Source organism: Sorex fumeus, unplaced genomic scaffold (assembly GCF_029834395.1).
Source record: "Sorex fumeus unplaced genomic scaffold, SorFum_2.1 ptg000061l, whole genome shotgun sequence".
Taxonomy (NCBI): domain Eukaryota; kingdom Metazoa; phylum Chordata; class Mammalia; order Eulipotyphla; family Soricidae; genus Sorex; species Sorex fumeus.
In genome coordinates this window covers 51,162,141-51,172,715 of record NW_026606118.1, presented here as the reverse complement: position 1 = coordinate 51,172,715, position 10,575 = coordinate 51,162,141, and the positions used below count along the sequence as shown (strand labels likewise).

General features: G+C 37.6%; 1 non-coding gene across 1 annotated transcript; it reads right to left on the bottom strand.

Annotated features, from left to right (window-relative positions):
- Nucleotides 1-4,519: 4,519 nt before the first annotated feature.
- LOC130034860 (U1 spliceosomal RNA) lies at nt 4,520-4,675 on the bottom strand. The gene has a single exon (XR_008794179.1). It is a non-coding gene; the product is annotated as a U1 spliceosomal RNA (small nuclear RNA).
- Between the last annotated feature and the right edge of the window lie 5,900 nt (nt 4,676-10,575).

The following is a 10,575-nucleotide window of genomic DNA, read 5'->3' as shown; positions in this document are numbered from 1 at the left end:
CTCTTGCTTTTGGTAATGTTTGACTGCATTATGATCCCCTGCTAGTTCCCATCATCATGAATATACCTCTGCACATAGCATTTTAATAAATTATCTGTGGCAAACCATTGGTGTATGCCATCTGTTTCATGCTAGGGGTCTGAATGAGCCATCACCTATAAATTCCAAACCGAATTTCTAGACAAATGCAAGAGTGATCATGTAATAAACAGAAACTGGCAGCCAATCCTTAAATCTACATAGTATGTGTTGAAAGGCCAAGGCTTTTCCTTACAGAGGAGTATAAAAATTCAGAAATGATCATCCATTTCTGAATATGCTAGTATCCAGCTGCTTACTGTAATTTATGTTCTCTTGATTTTTTTTGATACCAACTTCAATAGCATAGCATTTCCTACCCTCTTTTATTCGAAGTCAATTTAAATAAAAGATAAAATAGTAAGTCTGGTGATGTTTCTGATGTTTACAGTTCTCTCGTTTCATCTCTAAAAGATGTGTATCTTTGAATAACAATTGTGAATGCCAAAGCTATTTCCCATGAGGTTTTATTTCTTTGAGACTGCTTCCTCAATGTTTTTATTCTTTATGTTGTTCATTTCTCTTTCTCAGTGAGAAATTCTCAAGGCCATTTCATTCTAAGAGATCATTTATCTCTAGTTGGCTATCAGACCTCTATCATCTAGGGATTGAAATCCTAGCTTTCAAAAAATCTTCTGGATTTAAACTTTCCATCTCTATTCTTTTGCTTCTTCCTTCAATTTTTTGTTATTTTTCCTTTCCCTGATATCTTTTCCTTGAGCTATTCACAGCACATATATCTAGACTGATTGTAAATTAAGGACAATTTTTCCAGACTGATTTATTATAGTAATTTAGTACGATAACCCTGAAATTCTAACAAGGCAGTTCCTCAAAGGGTCGCAAAGACAACTCAATGTAGCTTAATCAAAGGGTTAATTATACAAAATCCTCAACACTGGGGAATGAGTGATTTCATTATTTTCCTTTGGTTTGTAGGGACAATCACAGTGTTCTTTGAAGGTGCAGGTAGATAGGCTCTGATTATCACCTACCAATTGGGAATATTAAAAACCATAATTGAGTAACCTACTGTTCTGTCCCTAACCCCAGAAAAGCAGCAAAATTAGGGAAATCATGGGAGAATTTGTAGGTCCTGTCCACCTCCCCACTATGGAGACAACTTTCAGAATATGAAGACACAGAAGAGTTACATTTATATGCATATGCATACTCCTACTAATCTAGAAACAAACAACAAGTAAACTTGCTACCAGAATTCATAGTTATCCTGCCAATTTAATTATCAGAAAGATTAAATGAGTTACTTTTATTTCTTGGACATTTAGTAGAATACATTATAGGGCAATGAAAACAGGAAGCTACATTATAGGGCAATAATAAAACAATTATTTAACAGCGCATCACATATTCCTATGAGTATGTTTGAAGCAGATAATTTTAAAAAACGCAAATTACCATCCTCTTTGGGTTAAAAATCTGTTTTAAATATTTTTTAAAACTTTTTATGTAAAACTGTACTAAGCAGAAAAATAATTCCATCTTTTCCCTGTAGAATTGGCCTACATGGCATTTATTTAGAATATCTTTTTAGTCTTAGTTTGATAAAGTTATAATAAACTGATTCCAAAGGCAAAGAAAATGTAGGTTGACTTTCCAACAACAGTCAGAAAATTTCTACATTTTTAAATTTTTGATGTTTCTTTAGTAATGAAAATAGTTCTAGTTATGTTTAATAAATGCCTGTTAAATTTATAAATATACTTTATCTATATTACATAAGTGTGTGTGTGTATATATATATATACATATATATATATATATATTAGAAGTTTGAGGATGACATCACCAAGATATTGGTAGAAGAATTTTCTATTATTACAAAAGGAGCATCCTAACAGTCAAAAAAAAAAACACCCTAAAATAAAACCATAGATAGGGGAGGCTGGAGCGATAGCACAGCGGTAGGGCGTTTGCCTTGCACGCAGCCAACATGGCCGACCCGAGTTCGATTCCTCCGCCCCTCTCGGAGAGCCCGGCAAGCTACCGAGAGTATCTCGCCCGCACGGCAGAGCCTGGCAAGCTCCCCGTGACGTATTCGATATGCCAGACACAGTAACAACAAAGTCTCCAATGGAGACGTTACTGGGCCCGCTCGAGCAAATCGATGATCAACGGGAGGGCCTTTACTTTAGATAGGGCAGGAACTAAAGCACCCCTTAAAAACATCAGAAACCAACACAGTTAGCATTACAGGGGAAATAAGAAATTCAAAAATCTCTAAATGGAAGGGTGAAGTGGGTGGAGGGGTAGAAAGGACATATGGAGGTATCCATCCTCTTAATGGAAGGGACTGGAGAGAAGATCAGGCTAGGGGACAACATAGGTATCAGGCTAATTAATCCTAATATATCATGGGAATGCAAACTGCTTGAGGATAGGATGTCTCAAGATGACATAAAAACCAACAATGATTTGGTGATTGTGTTTTTTCAGAATGTCTTAACTATAGAATTGGGATATCTGAACTTGCAGCAGTTATCTCCAAAAATATTATTACTATTATTATTATTATTATTAAAATCCTGAAGCCAACAAATTAAAGAAATTGGATTTCACAAAAAACATGTGAAAGACTTATGTTTATTTTTATGTTCTTTATTTTAAATTTGAGCTGGAGCGATAGCACAGCGGTAGGGCATTTGCCTTGCATATGGACGGCCCAGCTGAGCCAGGTCTGATTCCTTCGCCCCTCTTGGAGAGCCCAGCAAGCTACTGAGAGTATCTTGCCCGCAGGGCAAAGCCTGGCAAGCTCCCCATGACGTATTCAATATGCCAAACACAGTAACAACAAGTCTCACAATGGAGACATTACTGGGCCTGCTCCAGCAACTTGCTGAACAGCAGGAGGACAGTGCAGTGCAGTGCTATTTTAAATTTATACTTTAGAACAGTAAATTATCTTTCATAGCAGTGCCTTCTGATCTGAATGTGGAGATTTAAGATCGATCATCCCACATCACTAAGATAGAAGGCCCCTGTAGTTTTCTTGAGAAATGAACCCCAGTGATTTAACAGACTATCAGTTGAGGGTTGGGCTAGAGCAATAGCACAGCAGTAGGGCGTTTGCCTTGCAAGCGGCAAACATTGCCGACTCGTGTTCAATTCCTCCGCCCCTCTGGGAGAGCCCGGCAAGCTACCGAGAGTATCTCGCCCGCACGGCAGAGCCTGGAAAGCTACCCATGATGCATTCAATATGCCAAACACAGTAACAACAAAGTCTCCAATGGAGACGTTACTGGGCCCGCTCAAGCAAATCGATGAACAAGGGGGAGGACAGTGAGAGTGACAGTTGAGAGTTGCTTGAAGCTGATTCCCTGGGAGCAGAAAATGGACTCAATGGTGATCGAGGCATGCAGAAAGCCAAGGAAAAGCAAAACAAGCACCAAAGTCAGGCCTGATGCAGATTTTTGAATTATCATCTAGTGACTTTACCCATGATTTAGGGCCAAAGCCATAGTACATCAGACAGGTCTCTTGCCTTGCATACAGTCAACCCAGGCTAGATTTCCAGCACTCCAAAGGGTTCTCCATCCCCACCAGGAATGAGCTCAGAGCCAGGAATAAGCCCTGTGCACTGCCAGATGTAGTCCCAAACAAAAAAAATTAATTAGCTAATTTAATCACCATGATTCAGTGTCAGGGAGCCGACTCACGGGGGATAAGGGACAGAGAAGCAAAGATTCTCCGCAACAGGTGTCCACCCCCAGCACTGCTTGTTAAGCATGAGTGCTGCCCAGCCCCCAGCACCTCTAAGTGTGGCTCTTGTAGCCTGCAACACTGCTAGGTCATTGCCAAACTCTAATATTGAGCCACCCAGACCTATTGCTTTGAGAGTGGTCTGTAGATCCCTGAGTACTTCCTGAATGTCCTTCTGCCTTCATGAAACAAATTATGATTTACATGTAAGGAGATATCAAGTGGAAAGAGTAAGCATCATCCAAAACTTGGATAGATCATATAACAAGATGAAAATTCTAAGACAAAAAACAGAAAGGAAATTCTAAAAATTAAAAACAACGTAGATGAAACAGATGCCTAAGTGTAATCAGTTAGACTGACACAGACCAGGGTAAAATAAGAGAGCTTAAAATATGTCAGAAAGAAACATCTCCCTTAGTTTTCTCAGTATAAACAAGAGAGAGAATAAAGTCTCACAGAATAAAGTCTTCTAATTTACACTTGAGAAGGGGAATGTTTTGACCCACCAGTTGATTTGTCAAAAAGAGTACAATAAAGATAAAATGTAAGTAAATAAACTACAGATTGGGGAGAAGAAGAAGCACTTATATGTGGAATTTATAATCTTAATCACATTCACTCGATAAGTAAACAACATACTGCTTCCTTTGAAACTTGGAAAAGTGAGTCTAAATTAATCTTTCTTAGATGATAACTTACAATCACATTTTTTTCTTCAGGAGAGAAAGCAGTCCCCCATTCCCACAAACTATGCAGTAGAGTTTCCCACATTTGTGGAAATTGCAGGGGTCAGCACATCTGGAGTGCAATGGGTAAGCCTCACCCTGGGCAAACCACCTTCGTAACCATGGTATCTCCTCTGCCTGGTAAGTATGATAATTACATTCAGTTCATTAAAAAACTCGAATGATGTTATCCACTGATGACTCTGAAACACTTTTAAATTTATTTCAATTATTTCATATCTCTCTTAGTCTTCCGACTCCCACGCCATCCTCTCTTAACTATCCCCTAGAACCAAAACCAGACTATATCTACACATACAACCTTTTTTCAATTCTTATATTTAACGATTGTTTACATTTCAAGAACTCAAAAATTTTATACATAGCTCTTTAAAGTAACCAATAAAATACCCATTATACAAATGAAAAAATTCAGAAACAATGAGGCAAAATGGCTTTTCTTAAGGTCATAAGACCAGTAAACAGAGGAAGGAGTACTACATATTAGTAATCTTAATACAAAATCCATGCAATATTTCATCACTTTTCATTTTACATTACATAGATATTCCTCTGTCATTTGGCATCCTTTTCACTATCAAATCTAAAATGCACAACTGATAGAAATTAATTTTTAATTTAACCACAGAAATTCCAATGAACCTGTGCAGTGTATTGGAAAGTCAAGAGTATCTTGCCTATTTGGGAATGTTTATTGAAATCTTATGAAGTATATTTAGTTTTAGCAATCCTTCATACATACCAGGTGTACCTATGTAACATCTCAATTTACTAATATAGCATGACACCTGATTTAATTTTTTTAGTATTTTTTATTATCACTAGGACAAACCTATTAGGAACTAAGGAGAAACTAAGAGAACATTTTGATCTACCTAGAAACTTTTGACTTCAAACACACTCAACTAACTCTTGTAAACAGAAATACAGACCTAATTATAGCTACATTTATTCCTCTCTCGAATATAAATAGGAGACTACTCACATACTCTAGTAAATAGAGCACAGCGGTAGGACGTTTGTCTTGCACTAGGCTGGCACGGCCAACCCAGGTTTGATTCCTCCACCCCTCTCTGAGAGCCCCGCAAGCTACGAAGAGTATCTTGCCCACACAGCAAAGCCTGGAAAGCTCCCCATGACGTATTCAATATGTCAAACACAGTAATAATAAGTCTCACAATGGAGACGTTACTGGGCCCCCTCAAGCAAATCGATGAACAAGGGGAGGACAGTGCTATGTTGCTACCGATTATTGAACTCACTTTTTCACCTATATATAAATATGTATGTATATATATATTAGAATATATGCAATAATACATACTAATATGTATTAGTACTATATATTTTGATTAACAATTTGGTAATTTAAGGTATATTTCTAAGTATACCTTCTTTTGGCTTTGGGGTCATACCAGGAGGTACTTATTCCTGGCTCTGCACTCAGAGATTACTCCTGGCCAGGCTCAGGGGACAACCATATGTGGTGTTGGGGACCGCAATAGTTGGTGCACTATCATTCTAGCCCCATTTATCAGTTTATCTTAGCCCAAACTTTTCCTTAAGTCCCACACACTGCCTTATTTCTTAACTTTAATACTGCTACCATTCATAGAGCAAATTTAATTTTGTATTTCAAAATTTGTATGTCTTGGCTATTTTAGTGTTAAGATTTGTTAGCATAAAATGGCCATAATTGAAAGCCAAGTGACATTTTAATTATTTTACTTCTTAACTTGACTAGATGTATTTCCATCCATATATGTATACATATATATATATATATATTTACATATATATCACAGAAAGGGATACAGGGTTCACCACATATAATTTATTTTCAAGCTTCAGGAATAATTCTAATTTCTTAAAAAGATCATTATCTCAAAAGCATAATCATTTAAATTCTACCAGGGAGTTTTAGCATTATTTTAATTAATAAAGTTCCTAAAATATTTACAAATCAAGTAAGTGAATTTATTTCATACATATGTTGTAATAATGAGGTGTTAAAACGATCAATGCAATTAAGAAGAAAGTACCAACAAGTCATAGAGTGCCCTAAAATTTCTACACATTTGTTATTACTATTCATTTACAAGGCCTAGAACTATCATCCTTTGGGGGAGAAGCACACCCAGCGGTGCTCAGAGCTTACCTCTGTCTCTGCATTCAGGAGTCACTCCCAGGAGTGTCCAGGGGACCATTTGCCAGGAATAGAACTAGGGGACCACTTGCCAGGGATAGAACTTGGGTTATTCAATGCAAGTACCTTGCCCAATGCATTATCTCTCTAACTCCCTTGAACTATTACTTTAAATTTTCATGAAACTTTGTGACTATAATAGTGCAATGTCTCCGCTAATTGTAAAATAAATATTTATAAAAAATTTGGAAAACTTTAGTCATTTTTTGTAACAGAAAATTCAGGTATGGGAGTGTTGAAAGCAGATGAAGGGATGTACATGAAAACTTTTCTCCATCAGTACTGTAAATCATAATGCCCAAAAGGAAGAAAGAGAGAGAGACAGAGAGACAGAGAGAGACAGAGACAGAGAAAGACAGAGACAGAGAAAGACAGAGACAAAGAAGAAAATTGCCTCCCACAGAGGCAGGTGGGGTGGGGAGTGTGTCCAGGGAAACTGGGACTTTGATGGTGGGAAATGTACAATGGTGAAGGGACGTGTGTTGGCACACTATATGACTGAAACCCAATCATGAGCAACTTTGTAACTGTGTATTTCACTGTGATTCAAATCAGCTATGGGATAATGAACTTAATTGAGACTTCATTAGTGATACTTGAAAGCATAAAATATCTTCCCTATTAATTCATTAATGATTTCAAAGGTCAGTGTGTTGCTTCTAGACTATTCCTATATTTAATGGCTTCCAGAAGCGTATTGTTATTTAATCAAAAACAGTACTACCAAAGAAAGGACTGCTTGGTAGGCAAAAATGGTGACCTACTTAGACATTATAGCAGAGAAACTGGTAAAGATCTCTTTAAGGACATACAAACAGCTACTAAGTGAAAGAGCTCAAACTCTAACCTAGTAATCTTACTCTAAAATCCATTCCTCCAGTATATCTTTCCGTGATACCTGCTTCTAGTGGAAAGAAATGAGAAAGGGATACGTAGGGATTGAGGGGTGAAGGGGGTCTTGGTAACCACTACTCACATAGTGGCAGGACTAGTCTGTAGGATGAAGCACTAGTATGTCACTTTTGATATTGGTTACACACATCATTATGGTTCCCATCTTGTTTCTTCTCTCTTTTAGATCATTTTTTTTCAGGGAAGCAAGATATCCTATCAAGAGAAATTCATTGGAAAAGTCAATGTTATGAAATACTTAAGTTTTTTATGAATAATCGTGTAGTAATCTTAAAAGCAGATCCTTAACATCAGTTTAGTCTTTAGGAAGCCATGGTTTGGGTCCTACATAAAAATTCTACATAAAATTCTACATAAAAGTTCATTTCTTTAAAGTTAATTTATCAGAATTGGTGAGATAGTGCAGTAGGTAAAGTTTTACATGTAGCTGACTTGAGTTTAATCCCAAGGACGCAATATAGTCCCCCAAACTCTTCCAGAAGTTATTCGTAAGTGAAGAGACTGGAATAAATTGTGAGCACTGCCATATGTGGCCCAAAACACCCTCATCCAAAAATAAAAACACATTTATCTATAACTTAATTTAATTCGATGCTACTTGTTATGAAATTTTTTCTTATTGAAACTAAAATTATAAAAATATAGTTATATGCAATGTTACATTTGAAGAACCAAGACAGCCTAGACCATAATGCAGTTCCAGAACAACTGGGAACCTACACACATGAACTCCTTCTCCCCATAAATGTTGGCTGATATCATTACTGGAGTCTCCAGAGAGTCTCAATAGATAGCACATTCTTTCCCTTTATAAATTCTGAGCAAATCTGTAAAAAAGTGAAAGGACCTGGTAAGGGAAAATATCATTGTAATAAGTCATAAATACATAAAATGGAGTGAGGGCTTCCTGTGCAAAGCAAACGGCTTTTTTACAAGGACTATTTGCTCTGAATCAGATTCACTGCATAAAAAAATGCATATGCTCTTTTCAGACTAAACTTTCTCACAAATGTGCTGGAGAGAAGTCATCCCTTTCAATTAAAGTTAGTGGTAAAGAGATGAGAAAAAAAACCAAGTGTTTTAATAACCCTCTCAGAAGGAAGCATCAAGTCTTAGAAAGTGTCCCACATGACAGCGACTCTACTGCTATTTTCAGAGTATTTCACTGCCTTATATGAAGAGATACCAAAGTGTTAAGTAGTTTTTAAAACGTGACCCTATCTGGGGAGTCAACTCGAGGGGTTGGAGCATGATTTGCATGCTAAAACTATGCAGTCCTGACTCTGCATTGTCCCTGAGCACCACTGTAGGGATCCTCAGCAATAAATAGGAGCACCTCGGGAGAACCTCTGGATTTGGCCAAAAATCAAACAAACAAAAAAAAATGGCTTCAAGATATGTTATCCACATCATGATATGTTTCCCCAAACTTTAAAAAAAATGATCAAATCACCATGAGATATACAGTTAGAAAGTTGTTCATGATTAAGTCTCAGTCATACAATGTTCCAATACCCATCTCTTCATAGTGCAAATTTATTTCCCACCACCAATGTCCCCAATTTCCTTCCGACCTGCCTCCCCCTGGTTTTCCCACACAGACTGCCTCTATGGCAGACACTTCTCTCTCTTGCTCTTCTCTATCTTTTTCACTCTCTCATTTTCCTTCTAGACACTGGTAGTTTGCAATACTATTACTGAAAGGGTATCATGTGTATTACTTTACCTCCTTTAAGCACTCAGTTTGTGTCCTAAGTGATTCATTTCCAACTAGCATAGTCATAGTAGTCTCTTCTTGGTCCTACTGCCCTCCCCTTTCCCTTAATGGCAGCTTCCTACCAGGACCAGTCTTCCGGGCTCTCATTTCTATTATCTTTCTCTTTTTTTTTTTTTTTTTGCTTTTTGGGGTCACACCTGGCAATGCACAGAGATACTTCTGGCTCTGCACTCAGGAATTAACCCTGGCAGTGCTCAAGGAACCATATGGGATGCTTGGAATCAAACCCAGGTCAACCGCATGCAAGGCAAACAACCTACCCTCTGTGCTATTGCTCCAGCCCCTCGTTTCTATTATCTTTGGATACTATTCACATACTATGTTGTTGTTGTTGTTCTTTTATATTCAACAAATGAATTCAATCAGTCTATGTTTGTCTTTCTCTCTCTGACTAATTTCACTAGCATGATACTCCCCATGACCATGCATGTATAAGCAAATTTTATGACTTCATTTTTCCTAACAGCCATGTTGATGGGAAGACTGGCTGGCCCAAACTTTCTGGAAAACAATATGGACATTCCTCAAAAAAAATAGAAATTGAACTTCCATCTGACCCAACAATACCACTCCTGAGAATATACTCTAGTGTCCAAAAAAACACATTGCAGTCTGCATTCTTATGTTGATTGCAGCACTGTTCACAATAGCCAGAATCTGGAAACAACCCAAGTGCACGAGAACAAATGAATGAATTAAGAAACTATGGTATGGGGCTGGAATGGTAGTACAGCAGTTAAGACGTTTGCCTTGCATGTGGCTGACCTGGGTTCAATTCCTGGCATCCCATATGGTCCCCCAAGCACCTACAGGAGTAATTCCGGAGTGCAGAGCCAGAAATAACCCCTGAGCATCACTGGGTATGACCCAAAGAGCAGAAAAAAACAAAAAATAAATTATGGTACATTATGGTGCATGCATTAAGTGCACTTCCTGGCATTATTACACTTATATCTTCAACAGCCTTGTTCATCACCCCCTGAAAAACTTTTCCTCCAGTCTGGATAGAAAAGGCTCCTTTACTCTTTCTTTGAGTCCAATCTCTCTACTATTTCCAGGTTTCCCCAATAGGGGATAGCAGAAAATATTGATCAGGAGAATAACTGACCCTTCTGTAGGCTAAACCATCTGTG